Below are 19,459 nucleotides of genomic sequence, written 5' to 3' on the forward strand. Positions count from 1 at the left end.
CCAAGCAAAAACCATAGTGTCAGATAAGGTAGCACATGCACACACACAATAGTTGTAACAATAAAGAAAATACAGGCCAAATAAAAATAGGGTGTCATCAAGAACGCCTAATTGTTCAAGGATATATTATGGGTTGGGCTCAATCAAACTTGTTTTTGATAACTTTTTAAAGAACGTGCAACTGCTTCAACATGTAATGTGAAACACATTCTCACAACCAAAGCTTGAAATTTGGTCAAAAGCACAGGTGGGTAAATATACCAAAACAAATATTTGTAACAATAGATATGGGATATGGTTGAGAATACCTAATCACTAAGCAATTCTACCAAACTATAAACATAGCGGAAGTAATATGAGCTGAAATCTCTGATGGAGTAAAAAATTAGAGCATGTTTGGCATATCATTTTGAATTTACAAATAGAAATAAACTATAGACAAGAAAGAAAACATTAAGTAGATAGAGAGTATACACTACTTTCTAATAGGAAAGAAGGTAATTTAACCAGCAAGGTACTGCCACTAACTCCAACATGAAAGAACGAAGAAACATTTTGTAATCAACATCTGTCATGCTCATGTTTCTTTTGTAATCAGTAGAGTAGTTGCAACCATGCAGATATCACTGAGCAAAAAATGGAAGGTCATGACTTACTTAACATTTGCCGGCGGCAAGGGCCACAATGGCATTGGTGGTAGTGGTGGCGACCGGTCGCCAACAACCATGGAGGGTGAGGGAGTCCTGGATTAGGGGGTCTCCGGACAGCCGGACTATATCCTTTGGCCGGACTGTTGGACTACGAAGATACAAGATTTAAGACTTCGTCCTGTGTCCGGATGGGACTCTACTTGGCGTGGAAGGCAAGCTAAGCAGTACGGATATGGATATCTCCTCCTTTGTAACCGACCTTGTGTAACCCTAGCCCCCTCTGGTGTCTATATAAACCGGAGGGTTTTAGTCCGTAGGACAACATACAATCATACCATAGGCTAGCATCTAGGGTTTAGCCTCTCCGATCTCATGGTAGATCAACTCTTGTAATACTCATATCATCAAGAATAAATAAAGCAGGACGTAGGGTTTTACCTCCATCAAGAGGGCCCGAACCTGGGTAAAACATTGTGTCCCCTGCCTCCTATTACCATCCTCCTTAGATGCACAGTTCGGGACCCCCTACCCAAGATCCGCCGGTTTTGACACCGACATTGGTGCTTTCATTGAGAGTTCCTCTGTGTCGTTGCCGTTTGGCTTGATGGCTCCTACGATCATCGATAGCGATGCAGTCCAGGGTGAGACTTTTCTCCCCGGACAGATCTTTGTGTTCGGCGGCTTCGCACTACGGGCCAACTCGCTTGGCCATCTGGAGCAGATCGAAAGTTATGCCCCTGGCCACCAGGTCAGGTTTGGAAGCTTAAACTACATGGCCGATATCCGCGGAGACTTGATCTTCGACGGATTTGAGCCCCTGTCTTGTACGCCACACGGTCACGATGAGTACGATTTAGCTCTACCATCGGACTGTATTCAGGAGATCGCACCGGCAGCCGCTCCAAGCCTCAATTCGGAGCCAGTTGCACCATCCAGGGATGGGTGGATAGACCCCGTCATGGAGACCGTATCCTCAGCGGCGATCGAGCCGAATATCGACCTTATCCTTCACGAGAGCCGTGTTGCCAAACTGCCGGATCCTTCTCCGGCCATGAACTCCGAACCGCCTGCGCCCGTTCCCGTTGAATCCGATTGGGCACCGATCATGGAGTTTACCTCCGCGGATATTTTTCAGCACTCGCCCTTTGGCGACATAATGAACTCATTAAGGTCTCTCTCCTTGTCAGGAGAGTCCTGGCCGAACTACGTCCGGTAGGATTGGGATGCGGATGACGAGGAAATTCGCCGGCCACCCACCACCCACTTAGTAGCCACTGTCGACGACTTAACCGACATGCTCGACTTCGACTCCGAAGACATCGACGGTATGGACGACGATGCGGGAGACAAAGAGGAACCACTGCCCACAGGGCACTGGAAAGCCACCTCATCATACGATATATACATGGTGGACACACCCAAAGAAGGCAATGGCGACGAGACAACGGAGGATGACCCCTCCAAAAAGCAACCCAAGCGCCGGCGTCAGAGGTGCCGCTCTAAGTCCTGCCAAGGCAAAAATGGTGATACTGGCACCGAGATAATAGCACTCTGGACAGTGCCGAAGACAACAACAATCCCCTCTAGCAAGATTTAGAGCAGGAGGATGGAGGAGCCAGCCCTCCTAAGACAGCGGCAGATGGAGAGGTGGAGGATGATAATTACATGCCTCCCTCCGAAGACGAGGCAAGCCTCGACGATGACGAATTCATCGTGCCAGAGGATCCCATCGAACAAGAGCGCTTCAAGTGCCGGCTTATAGCCACGGCAAATAGCCTTAAGAAAAAGCAACAGCAGCTTCAAGCTGATCAAGATTTGCTAGCTGACAGATGGACTGAAGTCCTGGTGGCCGAGGAATATAAACTCGAACGCCCCTCCAAGAGTTACCCAAAGTGCAGGTTGCTACCCCGACTGGAGGAGGAAGCACCGAAACCTACATCCCCGGCGTATGACACAGCTAATTGGCCACCTCGTGGCCGCGACAGAGAGGCATTCCAGCCAACAGCTCAGCCCGCACCCCGACGCCATTCAAATAAAAAGGCATGGGGAAATACGCCAGACCTGCGAGACGTATTGGAGGACAAAGCAAAACATGCAAGATCGATCTACGGATCATGAGGGCGCACCACTATGCGAGACGATAATCATCACGCCGGATACAGTAAAAGTAAGTCAGGCCGGGCCGAACACAGCAGGCAAGACTCATTCGAGCTGTGTCGCGACATAGCCCGGTACAGAGGCGCCGCACACCCCCTATGCTTCACAGACGAAGTAATGGATCATCAAATCCCAGAGGATTTCAAACCCGTAAATATAGAATCATATGACGGCACAACAGATCCTGCGGTATGGATCGAGGATTTCCTCCTGCATATCCACATGGCCTGCAGTGATGATCTACACGCCATTAAATACCTCCCACTCAAGCTCAAAGGACGAGCTCGGCATTGGCTCAATAGCTTGCCAGCAGAGTCCATTGGCTGTTGGGAGGATCTGGAAGCCGCATTCTTCGACAACTTCCAGGGCACTTACGTGCGACCCCCGGATGCCGATGACTTGAGCCACATAATTCAGCAGCCAGAGGAATCGGCCAGGCAATTCTGGACACGGTTCCTAACAAAGAAAAATCAAATCGTCGACTGTCCGGATGCAGAGGCCCTAGCAGCTTTTAAGCACAACATCCGCGATGAGTGGCTCTCCCGGCACCTTGGCCAGGAAAAGCCGAAATCTATGGCAGCCCTCACGACACTCATGACCCGCTTTTGTGCGGGAGAAGACAGCTGGCTGGCTCGCAGCAATAACATATCAAAGAACCATGGTACTTCGGATACCAAGGATGGCAATGGTAGGTCACGTCGCAACAAACATAAGCACCGCATTAACAGCGACAATACCAAGGATACAACAGTCAATGCCGGATTCAAAGGCTCTAAACCTGGTCAGCAGAAAAAGGCATTCAAAAGAAGCACCCCGGGCCCGTCCAGTTTGGACCGTATACTCGATCGCTCGTGCCAAATACACGGCACCCCCGACAAGCCAGCAAACCACACCAACAGGGATTGTTGGGTGTTCAAGCAGGCCGGCAAGATAAATGCCGAAAACAAAGATAAGGGGTCACATAGCGATGACGAGGAGGAGCCCCAGCAGCCGAACACCCGAGGACAGAAGATGTTCCCCCACAAGTGTGGACGGTGAACATAATATACGCAACCCACATCCCCAAGAGGGAGCGGAAGCGTGCGCTCAGGGACGTATATGCATTGGAGCCAGTCGCCCCAAAGTTCAACCCATGGTCTTCCTACCCGATCACCTTTGACTGCAGGGACCACCCCACTAGTATTCGTCATGGCGGATTCGCCGCATTGGTCCTAGACCCAATTATTGACGTATTTCACCTCACTCGAGTCCTTATGGATGGCGGCAGCAGCCTGAACCTGCTTTATCAGGAAACAGTGCGCAAAATGGGTATAGACCCCTCAAGGATCAAACCCACAAAAATGACCTTTAAAGGCGTCATACCAGGTGTAGAGGCCCATTGCACAGGCTCAATAACACTGGAAGTGGTCTTCGGATCTGTGGATAACTTCCGAAGCGAAGAGTTAATCTTCGACATAGTCCCGTTCCGCAGTGGCTACCATGCACTGCTCGGGCGAACCACATTTACGAAATTCAATGTGGTACCGCATTACACATATCTCAAGGTCAAGATGCCAGGACCTCGGGGGGTCATCACAGTCAATGGAAACACAGAGCGCTCTCTCCGCACGGAGGAGCATACTGCGGCCCTCGCAGCAGAAGCGCAAAGCAGCCTCTTAAGGAAATCCACTAGTTCGGCGATCAAGGACTTGGACACCTTCAAGCGCGCTCGGAGTAATCGGCAACTAGACTGCCTGGCATGTTCCGAGCTTGCATAGCAATGCGGCCCCCACCCCGGTCCCAGCCAAACGGCAAAATTCGTGCCACGCGTACATAATTATGCATTAAAAATACCATGGGCACAGGTGGGGAGGGGGCACAACTACGGCATGCTCCAAGACGCGGCTTAAACTGCACTAGGGGCTTCCCGCTTTGTTATTTTTCCCTTTCAGAACTTTAATCTCTAGAAACCCTGTCCGGCAGCATGATTGCCGAACACATGATGCAGCGATCAAGGAGGTAGAAAGCTACATCACACCATGGAACTCCCAGGTGCATTACGATAACGAGTGAAATATTTGCTTGAATACTATTCCTCAGCTTGCCCTTGGAAGGGACATGTCAAACAATCCTACTTTTTTCTTATCGCACTACTTGTATCATTCTGCTTTAACGCACCTGTTTGAATAAACAATGCATAGCATTAAGACTATTATTGTATTCTTCCTTTATATATTTATATATATATATGTTCATTCATGACATCTAGCACCCGTACACTCTGGTACGGCCAATATGCTAGGGGCTTAAGCATACCCCATAATACGGCGTGAGAAGTCCGAACACTTTCGACAGTGCGGCACCCCGAACTTATAACATTATATGCATCAGCTCCGAATCATGTCTTGGGTTAATATTTGGGTTTGCCCGGCTCCCATATTTTGGTACCTTACGTTCCACTATATCGGCTAAGGTAGCACTGGGAGAACTACTGCGATTGTGCCCCGGTTCTGCTGGGCTAAGCACCTCAGTCGAGAAAGCTAAAAATGACTGTCATGATAAGGCGAGAGACTGGTCGCTTTTCGAGAGGTTTCAAGTCCCTAAGGACTTATGCCGCTTAGAGCGAGGAGCCGGCCCTGTCCGGCTTAAGGCGTGTATTGCGCCCCGAATTCAGCCTTCCGAATACTAGGGGCTTCGCTGAAATATAAAATTATAGAATTCTATGGCTAAGTGAGAGTGATAACGCATTATAGTCCGATTGCCTTGTTCGTTATGCTGAGCACCTCCCTCGAAGGACCCAACAATGGGAACAAGAGTGCTCAGGTTTATCCCGAACACCCCAGCACTCGTGGCGTGGGGGCAGAAGCCGACGACTAGCCATCTCTCGGATTTGATAAACAGCCGAACAGAAGGCAATATTTTAAATTCAAACAAGCGTTGCATAGCGCATATGAACAAGTTTTCATAATACAGGATTACACGAGCAAGTTTACTCAAATATTACATATTTCGTACACTCGTCCACTACGAGATGGGAACCCTTCAGGACACCCTCATAATACATCTCGGGGTGGCGATGCTCCTTGCCCGCAGGCGGCCCTTCCTTCACCAGCTTCACAGCGTCCATCTTGGCCCATTGCACCTTGAAACGGGCGAGAGCCCGGCGTGCGCCTTCGACGCAGACGGACCGCTTAATGACTTCTAGCCATGGGCAGGAATCCACAAGCCGCCTCACCAGGCCGAAGTAGCTGTTGGGAAGGGCGTCGCCAGGCCACATCCGGACTATAAAGCCCTTCATGGCCTGTTCGGCTGCCTTGTGCAGCTCGACCAGTTGCTTCAGCTGGTCGCTCAGAGGCATCGCGTGTTCGGTCCTAGTATACTGAGACCAAAACAGCTTCTCCGTTGAGCTTCCCTCCTCGGCCTGGTAAAATTGTGTGGCATCCTACACGCTACGGGGCAAATCTGCGAATGCTCCTGGAGAGCTCCGGATTCGGGTAAGTAACAAGTAATTTACTTTCACATGCTTGCTTTGCATATAGAATGCCTTACCCGCCGCTATCTTCTTCATGACATCAATCTCCTGGAGGGCCTTTCGGGCTTCGTCCTTGGCACTCTTTGCACTCTCAAGGGCCGCGGCAAGCTCGGACTCTCGTGTCTTCAAGTCAAGCTCCAACGCCGCGTGCTTCGTCACGAGAGCGTGGAGCTCTTGCTGCACATCGCCCACCGTGCCTCCTGCCTTTCCCGCTCGGTGCACTCCTTGGCCGCTTTGTTTTCGGCCTCGGATAGCGCTTGCTTCAGGGTCTCCACCTCGGTCGTGGCCCCTGGCAAATTTACGATGATCCTATCATTTTGCAATCGCATTCTTTTTATATATATCCATAGACTAGGTACTACTTACCTTTGTTCTCCTCGAGCTACCTCTTGGCAAGGCCGAGCTCTTTCCTGAACCCTTCGAGGTCCTGCTTCAGTGCGGCAACCTCCGCAGTCAGTGCGGCAGAGGCCAGCAGCGAAGCCTGCATACGCATATAGACATACTTATATTAGACTCCTGCGATATTGTTTGATCCTCTATTCGGCTTTTCTTTGTGAACACCAAATAGAGCATCAGGGGCTACTGTCTATGCGGTAATATTTTTCCTATATTTCAAATACTTACCTCAAAGCCTGTTAGAAGGCTGGCACAGGCTTCAGTCAGTCCGCTCTTGGCGGACTGAACCTTCTGGATCACCGCACTCATAATAGTGCGGTGCTCTTCATCGATGGAAGCGCTGCGAAGCGCTCCCAGCAGATTATCTGGTGCCCCTGGATGGGCAGAGGTCATCGGCACGGGCATCTTGCCCCTTTTAGAAGGAGGCCGCCTGCCCGAGTCCGGAACCACTGGAGGTTCCGGCGCGGTGTTCGGCTGAGGGCGGAACTCAAAGCCCTCGGGAGCCTTACTCCCTCTGCTCCTGGAGTTCGGAAGGTCGCCTTGAGGCGCCTCCGGGATTGTCTCCCCTCGACCCGGTGCCTCTTCAGACAATACCTCGGCATTGTCCGTAGGGCAAGGGGAGGTGGCGGTCGGAAGTGGATCGCTATCCATATCCGATGAGTCCAAGGAGCCGCCCGACGAAGATACGTCGATACGGGCTTGGGGCGGTCTGCATAATCATATTCGGAAGTAGGGGAAGCAGTGCGACAAAGGTATGCTATGAGTTACTCTGGTATCCGAATACTTACGACTTCGCCGGGGGCTTGGCCCTGAGCAGCCACTCGTCTTTGCCTTCGGCGGCGGTGGTGGAGTAGTCCGGAAGGAGGGTCCTCCCCTTCTTGGACCCTTCCCCCCCCCCCCCCGGTCGGGGCGGCCTTCCTTTTCTTGTCTCCCCCGACTGAAGGGGGAGCATCTTCATCTTCCTCCCCGTCTTTGGGGGAGGAGTGCATCGCGGAGTTATCGGACGATGAGTCTGATACCACCTGGCGCCAGGAACTCTTTTGGGTTCCCTTGGCCTTCTTGGTCTTCTCCGGCACCTTGTAAGGAGCCGGAGTCAGCATCTCCGTCAGGAGAGCGTCCGTAGTGTCTTCGGGAAGAGGGGAAGGACAGTTAATCTGCCCCGATGTCTCCACCCAGTCATGTCAAAGGCATGGAGCTCAGACCCCGCACAAGGTTAAGCTAGGGAAAATAAATATCCTACCGGATGTATAGAACTCACCAAATGCACTAGGCGCTTCGCGCTTAGCCCGCGGGCATCAGTGAGAGAGGGAGGGACCTTGGCGCCCTTGAACAGCACCCTCCAGACGTCCTTGTGCGTCGTATCGAAGAGCTCGCTCAGAGTCTGGTGCTGGGCCAGGTCGAACTCCCACAAGTTGAAATCATGTTGTTGACACGGGAGGATCCGGCGGAAGAGCATGACCTGGACTATGTTGACAAGCTTGAGCTTCTTGCTTGCCATATTCCGGATACATTTCTGGAGTCTATCCAGCTCCACTGATGAACCCTAGGATAGGCTCTTCTCTTTCCAGGAGGTGAGCCACATGGGGATTCCGGATTGAAACTCGGGGGCCACCATCCAGTTGGTGTCGCGCAGATTCAAACGAGTAAACATCGAGGCGTACGACGGAACAACAAACCCTGGGGTCTGGATTGAGGACTACATCCTCCACATCCATATGGATCGAGGAGATGATCTCCACGCCATCAAGTACTTACCCCTCAAACTCAAAGGGCCAGCTCGGCACTGGCTTAAAAGCCTCCCCAAAAACTCCATCGGAAGCTGGGAAGAGCTCGAAGACGCCTTCCGGGCAAATTTTCAAGGGACATATGTCCGACCACTGGATGCACACGATTTAAGTCATATAACTCAACAGACCGGCGAGTCAGCCTGAAAACTTTGGAATAGGTTCCTCACTAAAAAGAACCAAATAGTCGATTGTCCGGATGCCGAAGCCTTAGCAGCTTTCAAGCACAGTGTTCGAGACGAGTGGCTCGCCAGACACCTCGGTCAAGAAAAGCCGAGAACAATGTCAGCATTAACAAGCCTCATGACCCGTTTTTGCGCGGGCGAGGACAGCCGGTTAGCATGATGCAGCACCAGCGACCCAAGTACATCCGAAGTTAGCGATGGAAACGAGAAATCACGACGCAGTAAGAATAAGCGCCGGAATAAAGAAGACAGCCTGAAGAGCACGGCGGTAAATGCCGGATTTAGAGGCTCTCGGCCAGGGCAGCAGAAGCCGCCCTCCAAAGGCAACAAAGACGAATTGTCCAGCCTAAACAAAATACTGGACCAAATATGTCAGATCCATAGCACCCCGGATAAACCGACAAATCATACCCATAGAGAATGTTGGGTCTTCAAACAGTCCCGCAAGCTCAACACCAAACACAAGGGGCAGGATACACCAAGTGAAGATGAGGACGAGCCTCGCAAGCAAAGCACAGGGGAACAGAAGAAATTTCCACCAGAAGTCAAAATAGTCAACGTGTTACACGTGATAAAAGGAAGAAACAAAGTGGCACCTTTAGAGGAACATGCCCCAGGGCCTATCACCGCGGAGCTCCGCCATTGGTCGTGCCAACCGATCATCTTCGACCATCGGGATTACTCGGCAAGTATCCAGCGTGTAGGGTGGGATGCCTTGGTATTAGATCCAATAATTGACGGATACCACTTCACCCGAGTCCTGATGGACGGCGGCAACAGTTTTAATCTGATATATCAGGAAACAGTCCGCAAAATGGGGATAGACCCAACAAAAATTTGCCGCAGCAATGCTACCTTTAAAGGAGTAACGCTAGGCTTGGACGCTCACTGCAGGGGCTCCCTGCTACTAGAGGTTATATTCGGCTTCCCTGATAACTTCCGCAGCGAAAATTTAACTTTCCACGTCGCTCCGTTCCAAAGTAGCTATCAAGCACTACTCGGACGCGAAGCTTTCGCTCGCTTTAACACAATGTCGCATTACGCTTACCTCAAGCTCAAGATGCCCGGTCCACGCGGCATCATTACAGTAAATGGAAATATTGAGCGCTCCTTGTGCGCCGAAGACGGTGCGGCCGCCTTGGCCGCCGCACACTAAAAGGCCTCACCAACTCAAGCATTTGACAGGTCGTTAAGACCATGGACACGGCTAGACGGAGTCCGGCTCAGCTATATGTAATTAATACAGGTTTAATGGCTATACCCCTATTACAATACAAGGGGCTCAACGCGCGCGCAAAAGTGGCAATAAGGCTCACCTCTACTCATTTTCAACTATATATTGTTTATTTAGTACAACTTAACTTTTGCACGACAACTTTTCAATTAAGTTCCTCTCTTTTTCAGATGACCATCATGCTACACCCGTCCAGGATACGGCACAACGGAGACACAGGCGCAAACGTGCAGCAGGGACCCGTTCCAAGGATTCTTTGTAGACTAAGACCCAGCGTAAACCTTTTTTACTGTCTCTTGTTGATTTACACCCCCCGGATTCTCAGTACAACCGAGAAGGATGCTGACGTCTTGGCATGTGGCCACGCCAGAATAATGCACGTACCTGGACACCAGGGTCTTATTACAAAGGGTACTGTTTAGACCTGGTTTACACCATAAAGACCGAATACCTTAGGGAGTGTTCGGCATCGCGAGTTTGGCCTTATATGCATCAGCTCTGAATCATGTCTTTGGTCAAATGTTGGGTTTGCCCGACTCCTGTGCTTTGTTGCCTTACGTACCGCTCTATCGGCTAAGGCGGCACCAGGAGAACTACTGCGATTGTGCCTTGGTTCATCCGGACGAGCACCTCAGTAGAGAAAGCCGAAAACTGACTGTCATGATATAGCGTGAGACTGGTCAACCACTCGATGACCTATAGGAATCTTCGGGATTCCTCCGCATTAACGAAGGGCCGTTTCCCGCCAGGCATGTACGCACCCCGAATCCGGACGAGTGCGGAGCCAGCAGGGGCTATCTAGTAGCCCCACTGGCAAACTCCTCTGGCCAAGTGAAAGTGTTAAAGCATCATAGTCCAGTTGCCTAGTTCGATGCGCCATCACCTCCTTAATAGGACCAAGACGTTGGATTAAGTGTGAATACGCGTCTTCTGCGACCACCCCCGCATTATATGCGTGGGGGCTGAAGCCGACGACTGCAATCTTTCAGGTTATATATATGTATACATAAATGGCCGCACAGGAGGCATCACAATACTTTTGGGCAAAAGTATAAATACAGCCTTGATAAATTCAACAAAATGTTGTTTTTACAATGGGAATACATGTCACTCAAACATAACATTCTTCGAGCACTGGGCCTCTATTGAACGAGCGCCCTCAAGAACTTCTTCAAATAGTGCTCGGCAGCCACTCGGCCTATGACGAACCCTGCGCCGCGATAGTGGTGGCATCCATCTCCGCCCAGTATATTTTGACACGGGCAAGGGCCATCCGTGAGCCTTCTATGCACGCCGACCTCTTCATCGCATTGATGCGTGGCACCGCATCAAGGAACTGCTGCACCAAGATAAAATAGTTGTTCGGCTTCGACCTTTCCGGCCACAGATGATCCAAGACAGACCTCATGGCGAGTGAGGGAGTCCTGGATTAGGGGGTGTTCGGGTAGCCGGACTATACCTTCAGCCGGACTCCAGGACTATGAAGATACAAGATTGAAGACTTCGTCCCGTGTCCGGATGAGACTTTCCTTGGCGTGGAAGGCAAGCTTGGTGATGCGGATATTCAAGATCTCCTACCATTGTAACCGACTCTATGTAACCCTAACCCTATCCGGTGTCTATATAAACCGGAGGGTTGTAGTCCGTAGGCAATCAACTCCATATACAACAATCATACCATAGGCTAGCTTCTAGGGTTTAGCCTCCTTGATCTCGTGGTAGATCTACTCTTGTACTACCCATATCATCAATATTAATCAAGCAGGACATAGGGTTTTACCTCCATCAAGAGGGCCTGAACCTGGGTAAAACATCGTGTTCCCTGCCTCCTGTTACCATTCGGCCTAGACGCACAGTTCGGGACCCACTACCCGAGATCCGCCGGTTTTGACACCGACATTGGTGCTTTCATTGAGAGTTCCTCTGTGTCGTCGCCTTTAGGCCCGATGGCTCCTTTGATCATCAACAACGATACGGCCCAGGGTGAGTCTTTGCTCCCCGGACAGATCTTCGTCTTTGGCGGCTTCGCTCTGTGGGCCAATTCGCTCGGCCACTTGGAGCAGATCGAAAGCTACGCCCCTGGCCATCAAGTCAGGTTTGGAAGCTTAAACTACACGGCTGACATCCGCGGAGACTTGATCTTCGACGGACTCGAGCCACGGCCAAGCGCGCCGCACTATCTCGAGAGGCATGATCTAGCTCTGCCCCCGGACAGTGTCCTGGAGGCCGCACACGCATCGGTTCCGACCCCTAACTCAGAGCCTATTGCGCCTGTCACATCCCTGGTCCTGTTATGCACTAGGCTAGACCTCATGTGAGCATCATGTTTTAATTCAAATGAAATTTGAATTGAGGAATTTTCAAAGTCTCAGAAACCTTCTAAAAATGATCAACATTAAAATCTCCTCAAAGAAGTCCAAGAAAATGTTCCTCTTAGTCTCTGAAAATATTACAAAGAGGTAAAACTCAAAACAATATTTTTGGTATCTCAGAGTTAATTATTTTGGGCCTTTGAATTAAATAAATAGCTATTTGCATTGGATATATATTTGATATATAAATAATATATGTCCAATAATTACTGGAACATTTTATGTGGTTTGGTATATTTTAACCCTAGCCACATAACTATTTTCAGGATTTTATAAAATGGTTTAGTATTTTACTAAACTAAAACAAAACAGAACAAAATAGAAAACAATAAATAAAAACAGAAATAGAAAGAGAGAGAAGGACTACCTGACGCTCACCTGGTAGCCCACCTGGCCCAGCAGCACGGCCCAGCCCATCCCCAACCCCCCCCCCTGTCGTCTTCCTCCCTGCCAGGAGGACAGACACCGCGACGCCGCCGCGCGCGCCACCTCCTGCTTCCCCTGGCCACCTCCTGCTTCCTCCCCGAGCCCTCTAGCGACGCCACGGAGTCGTCCCCGACCGCTATCCCTCTCTCTGCTCGCTCTGGCTCTCTCCCTCTCTCGATTTGGAGCACCACCGAGAGCCACCGGAGGCCGCCGCCGTCGCATCCATAGCCACCGGCCACCCTCGCCCTTCCGATGAGCTCAGGAGCTCTGTCCCGACCCCATGGAGCTGCACACCGACGCACGCGACCAGAGGAGGCCCCAGTCGACCGGAGCATCGTCGTCTTCATCCCCGGTGCCCGGAGATTGCCGCCGTAAATTCGCCGTCGCAGAAGCTTCCCCGAGCTCGCCGACCCCTCCGTCCAGTCCACTGTGAGTCCCTCTTCCTCTTCCCCCTTCCCTCAAGCTCGCGCTCATCCCCTAGCCTCTTCCTCCACCGCGGCCGAGAGTTTCTCGCCGCCGGCCATGGCGTGGCCGTGGCCACAGCCACCGCAGCTCGTTTCCGAGCCCACTGACGTGCTCACCGCGATCTCAGGAGTCCGTAGCACGCCCCAGCTCCTCCTGCCGTGCTCCCTAACCCCGACCCCGAGCTCGCCCGAGCTCCGGCCGCCGCCGAGGTCGATGCCGTTCTCAACTCCGGCCACCTCCGCTCCAGCCGCCTCCACCACTGGAAGCGCCACTCCGCCAGCTCCCCGTAGATGCTCCCCGCGCCCCAAACCCTGGCCTGTAGCGCAATCCCGATGCGGACGCCGCCGCGATTTGAGGTCGCCGGCGGTTAAACGCCGGCAGCTGACGTGGCAATGTCATTAAACGCTAATGACGCCCTAACCAACCCCCTAGGCCACTGACTGTGGGCCCCACCCCTGGTCAAACCTCAGTTAGCGCTGGGTTTGACCGGGATTAGTTCCTGTGTCACTGACGTGTGGACCCCGCACGTCAGGTTTGACCTGGACCTGGCCGTTGACTCGCTGACGTCATGCTGGCGTCAGGCTGACGCAGTTAAATCATTTTCTGGAATTATTTTAATTCTAAATATTCAGGAAATTCCAGAAAATGTTCAAAACTTCAAAAAATCATAGTAATTCAACCGTAACTCCAAATTAAATAATTTATATATGAAAATTATCAGAAAAATTCAAGGAATCCATCTGTACCATTTTCATGCATGTTAGAACAACTTATAGCTGCTGTATAGCACAAATCAATTAAATGGCATTTGAATAATCACATATGGAGTTTGAATTTGAATCTTGTATTCAAACCAACTTCATTTAATCTGTTGCTAGTTGCATTAGCTCATAACACATTCATATTGCCATGTCATAGCATGCATCATTTTGTGCATTGCATTGATTGTGTTCTTCTTTGTTGCCGGTATCTGTTCCCTCCCGGTAGACGATGTTCCGACGTTGTGATCGTTGACACTAATGAAGACTCAATGTTATCTTCAGAAGTGCCAGGCAAGCAAAAACCCCGCTTGTTCATTTCGATACAATCCTACTCTCTCGCTCCTGCTCTCTTTTAATGCATTAGGACAACACCGAATCATCTGTTACTTGCTGCGGTAGCTGAACCCCTTTATCCTCTGCATGACCTGTCATTCCACAGTAAATAGATGAAACCCACTAGCATGAGTAGGAGTTGTTTGAGCCCTGTTGTGCCTACTCATTCTTGCTTGTTTGTCATGCCTGCTACTGCTTAGAGTTGAGTCAGGTCTGATTCATCGGGGATGAATCAGAGGCGTGTGAACATGTCCTACTGTGTGTGAGCTAAGTGTGTGAACACGTTTTGGTAAAGGTAGCGGTGAGAGGCCATGTAGGAGTACATGGTGGGTTGTCTCATTGCAGCCGTCCTCAGGAACTGAGTTCTGTGTTTGTGATCCATGATTCAGCTGCTACCACGCATTGGGCCCGAAACCAATGGACCCTCTCGGCTTCTTGATCACCCTTGTCCTCTGTCCAGGAGTTGCAAGTAGTTTCTGGTGTTTGTAGTATGCTGGAGGCCGTGGGCAGCGCTGACCGTAGGGGTGGGCTGTGATGCGGTAGGCACGTGGCACGGTGTACCAGGCGCCCGTTTGGTGTCTCGGGAACCCTGTTCACATCGTTTGGGGCTATGAGCGAAACTCCGGCCGGATCTCCTCATGGATGGAACCCGAATAGGCGATAAACCTGGACTAGAGACTTGAGTGTTTAGGCAGGCCGTGGCCGACACCCACGTTGGGCTTCCGCTTGAAGGTTGCCGAGTACATGTCGTGTAAACGGCGGTAAGTGGTGAGAGCGTGTGTGAAGAAGTACACCCCTGCAGGGTTAATATGATCTATTCGAATAGCCGTGTCCGCGGAAAAGGACTTCTGGGTTGCTTATATCAGTTCATAGACAAGTGAAAGTGGATACTCTAAAATACGCAAGATAAGCGTGAGTGCTATGGATGGCGTTCTCGTAGGGAGACGGGAGCGGATCCATAGTGGTGTATTGATATGGTGAATATGTGGACTCGTGTGCGCCACCTCAAAAGAGTCGCTTGCAGTCGTAGTTTAGGATAGCCACCGAGTCAAAGCTGGCTTGCTGCAGTTAAACCCCACCACCCCTTTGTTGATAATGATGCATATGTAGTTAGTTCTGATGTAAGTCTTGCTGGGTACATTTGTACTCACGTTTGCCTATTTTATGTTTTTGCAGAGAGACTTCAGTCTCACTAGTAGTTCCGCTTGGACTTCGACGTTTAGCTTGTTACCTCAGCTACGATCTTGTGCCCTCGGCAGTATCTGGTAGATAGTCAGTCTTCTCAGCCTTTTTCATTTATAGTGGTCTGTACTCAGACATGATAGCTTCCGCTTGTGCTTTGACTTGTATACTCTGAATGTTGGGTCATGAGACCTATGTTTGTAATATCTCGCTCCTCGGAGCCTAATGAATAAATACTTGAGTCATAGAGTCATGTTGTGATGCCATGTTGTGTTTGCACATATCGAGCATATTGTGTGTATGTTATTGAAATGCTTGGTATGTGTGGGATCTGACTATCTAGTTGTTTATCCTTAGTAGCCTCTCTTACCGGGAAATGTCTCCTAGTGTTTCCAATGGTAGCTTGCTACTGCTCCGGAACACTTAGGCTGGCCGGCATGTGTCCTTCTTCGTTCCTGTGTCTGTCCCTTCGGGGAAATGTCACGCGATGAATACCGGAGTCCTGTTAGCCCGCTACAGCCCGGTTCACCGGAGTCCTGCTAGCCCAGTGCTACAGCCTGGATTCACTCGCTGATGACCGACACGTTCTATGCTGGGTCATGGATGCCTGTCCCTGTAAGTTTGTGCCACTTTGGGTTTACGACTAGCCATGTCAGCCCGGGCTCCTTATCATATAGATGCTAGCGACACTGTCATATACGTGTGCCAAAAGGCGCAAACGGTCCCGGGTAAAGGTAGGGCGACACCCGTGGGAATACCGTGCGTGAGGCCGCAAAGTGATATGAGGTGTTACATGCTAGATCGATGTGGCATTGAGTCGGGGTCCTGACAGCGTTGGTATCAGAGCTTGACTGCCTGTAGGATTACCAAGCCAAACTGGTCGATGTTGAGTCTAGAAATTCTTTAGTTATATGTAGGGGAATTGATTGTGGGATGGAATGTAAGGCTCTTTTTACTCCTTATACCTCATGGCCTTCTGATCTGAGTCATCATCTTCTCTTCTACGGGGATTAAGAACTAGGCTATCTTTTCTTTCTATTAGGAACACGTGTTACTAATCAGTGGACTTATAAGATTGTTGGATTTAAGTCTCAGTTCAGTTCCTACTACTTCCGTATGTTAATTGTTGATCTCGAAACCTTGATATTGTGCTTCTGAGTGGTTATGCCACCATTTTTGTGAATGTCTCAAATCTTTTCTGAGCATTTACAGCCGTTATGCTGTCCGAGTCATCCCAGGTTTCTAAGTAGTCTGATGCATTTGCAAATCCTTTCTTCCCGTTTCAATGTTCCCATGGGCCAGATTAACCACACTAATCAGTGAGTTGAGGTACTCCGTTACCTTGACATATATGTTGGAGATATTATTATGACCCTAGGTGTCTTAGAGGATCATCTAGTAATTTAGCCATGATTTGTGTTCCCAGTGTGATGATTCTGGCCATCATTCTCGAAAGCATCCTGTGATGCTACTTAGTAATAGGTATTCTGTTCCTGGGTTCTTGAACCCGAGATTCACTCTACCTACTTCATGTTGATAGTAATTGCTAGTGCCTTTAGGATATTAGTAACCTTTGCGATAGTCCTTGAAGTCTGTGGTATCTTCTTCTTCCAAATACCATGAACTACTTATGGCAGAAGTTCCTCGTTGAACTGAAATATCACAACAGGATTATTCTTGATGAGTTCTCCATTATATATTGTGGCTCTACCAGTTCTACCTTTCTGCATGGGTTATCCGCAAGAAATATGTTGAACTTCGTTCGACATGCTAATCCATGCATCCACAACTCAGAAAATCATATGTTCTTTTGAGTTGTCCCATCTTAGTTGTTTCCGACCCTCGCCTATCAATTGATAGTCAAGAGTATGCGTGCATTCGTTCGTCGATGCCTATTACCCTTGTGGTCCGCCAAGCCATTCTATTTCAGAATGAATAGGATTGGGTCAAAGCAATTGTATTCCGCAGATCAAAATGCCAATCCAGCTTCTGGTCTGTTCTACCTTGAAGTATTACCATCTTTATATCAGGAATATCATGGGAATTGCACACCATCTTATGAATTCTTGACGCAGTAATACTTCTGATCATCATTGATAATTTCTCGGTTTCCGTGTTATTGTAACCGGAATGCTGACAAATGAATCATGGCGTGTGAAATCAATACTGCTAGCAACTCCATTGCTTGGTAGTTAAATGGACGATAACCTCATTCTTAGCGTGTCGATTATTGAATCGTCACCCTAAGGTTGATTGTGCTACCTAGTCCTTATTTCTGGTGCACTCTCCGATCAGTGAGTTAGGATAGTGCCAATCCTTGCTTAATTGATCATATCGTCTTGCCCTGAAAAGTAAGATTGTTCTCGAGCTTAGTAACATACCGGTGGTTCATGATATTCCAAATTTCTTCTCGGAAGTATCACCAGGTTGTCGCCTGACCGCTATGTTGATCTCGTGATCAAGTTGGGTTCTTGTGAACCACCTTCTCTCCAAAAATCGGTGTTAGATATCCCTGAGCTAGTTGGTTAAGCTAGACAACAACTTGGAGAGTTGGAAGATAAAAGCTTGCCTGACTTAGTTCGTTCCAAAGGGATATTCTTGTGTAGGGTGTGCTGAAGAAAGATGATATCTTCATCGATTGGTCCTTGTGATCAGTTGCTGGACCTATTGTCTTATCAATCCTTTGATTTGAGTGTGGGCTATCGTCAAATCAAATCAGTACCAACGATGCTCGTAATGTTGTCTTATTCGTGGTTGATCCCTCGAGCATGCACCATTACATCTTTGGTCTGACCAATGCTATCACCGTGTTCACTTAACTATGGAATTCCTTTTAAAAGGAAACCTAGATGAATTGTTGTTGAGCCCATTGGCAACATCCTTATCTCCTCCATGATGTTGTTGAACATTAAGCTAGTGTTGGAAACTTTTGAAAGCATTTCTTCATGCTAGCTCATGAAGTATTTGTTTGATGAAAGGAGTGACTTCCTCTTATACACGTGCATTTGGTGAAAGTTGCCGCCGTGAATTTGAGAAAGATTGTTTTGTTTCCTTTGGAATCATCCCAAATCAGTCATGCACACGTGCGAAGTATTCTGTAGTCTGGAGACTTGCAACCTTCATTCTATATGTGTCCCTAGCACACTAAGCCACTGATTGACTTGTTCAAGGAAAAGAAGTCTATGCTTGGGATCTAATCCATGGACTTGCGTAAAGACTTCGATATCCTCGATGATGGTTCTCCACTGAACTCGGTAGTGTTTAATTATAAGACTGCTACGTGGCCATGCTTGTCTGGGACAACGTGTTCACATGTTTGTAGCAGAACCAGCTCATGTTTTGGAGCTTACTATCGTAGCTCACTCCCCGAGAATCCCGCAACATTATCTCGTCGATTTGTGTTGCAAACTTTCATTTTTCTTTCTAGACTTGATGAGTCTGGGATATCCTGACACCAACCAGATCTGAATCTCAGGCAGATGTGATGGTTGGAACATTTCCCAAGAATTATAATATTGGTCTCTCAATAACCGGCAAGGTGGATGTCGTGGCCAACACACCCATCCGGTAGACCTATTATTATAGTATCTTGTTTGAGGAAGTTGGCCACCTCCCCATAGGGATTTCGTAGGATTACTCCCTAGTTGCCCTATGGATTTCTGTGTTCCGAAGTCCGACCTTTTTACTTGATGTTCTAGATATCAAACCATATCTATGAATGGGTTACACTAGCACATCAAGGAGAACATTAGAAGCGGAGTGCTAAATGTCTCTCGGTCGATCATCCAGATTTTATTTCCTTGGCCCCGCCAAGGGTGAAATCTGAGAAGGTGTTATCTTCCTTTGCATCTGCATCCTCCCATCACCATTCAATCATGGTAGTAAGTTGTGTTACCGGACCCTTGACACGGATGTTGGTAAAACCTTGATGATTATGGAATTGCTCAAGTTCTTGAGAGCACGCGCAAGTGCTAGGTTTGATCGTCGGCATTAACTGTATAGC

This window comes from Triticum aestivum, chromosome 1A (assembly GCF_018294505.1).
Source record: "Triticum aestivum cultivar Chinese Spring chromosome 1A, IWGSC CS RefSeq v2.1, whole genome shotgun sequence".
NCBI lineage: Eukaryota > Viridiplantae > Streptophyta > Magnoliopsida > Poales > Poaceae > Triticum > Triticum aestivum.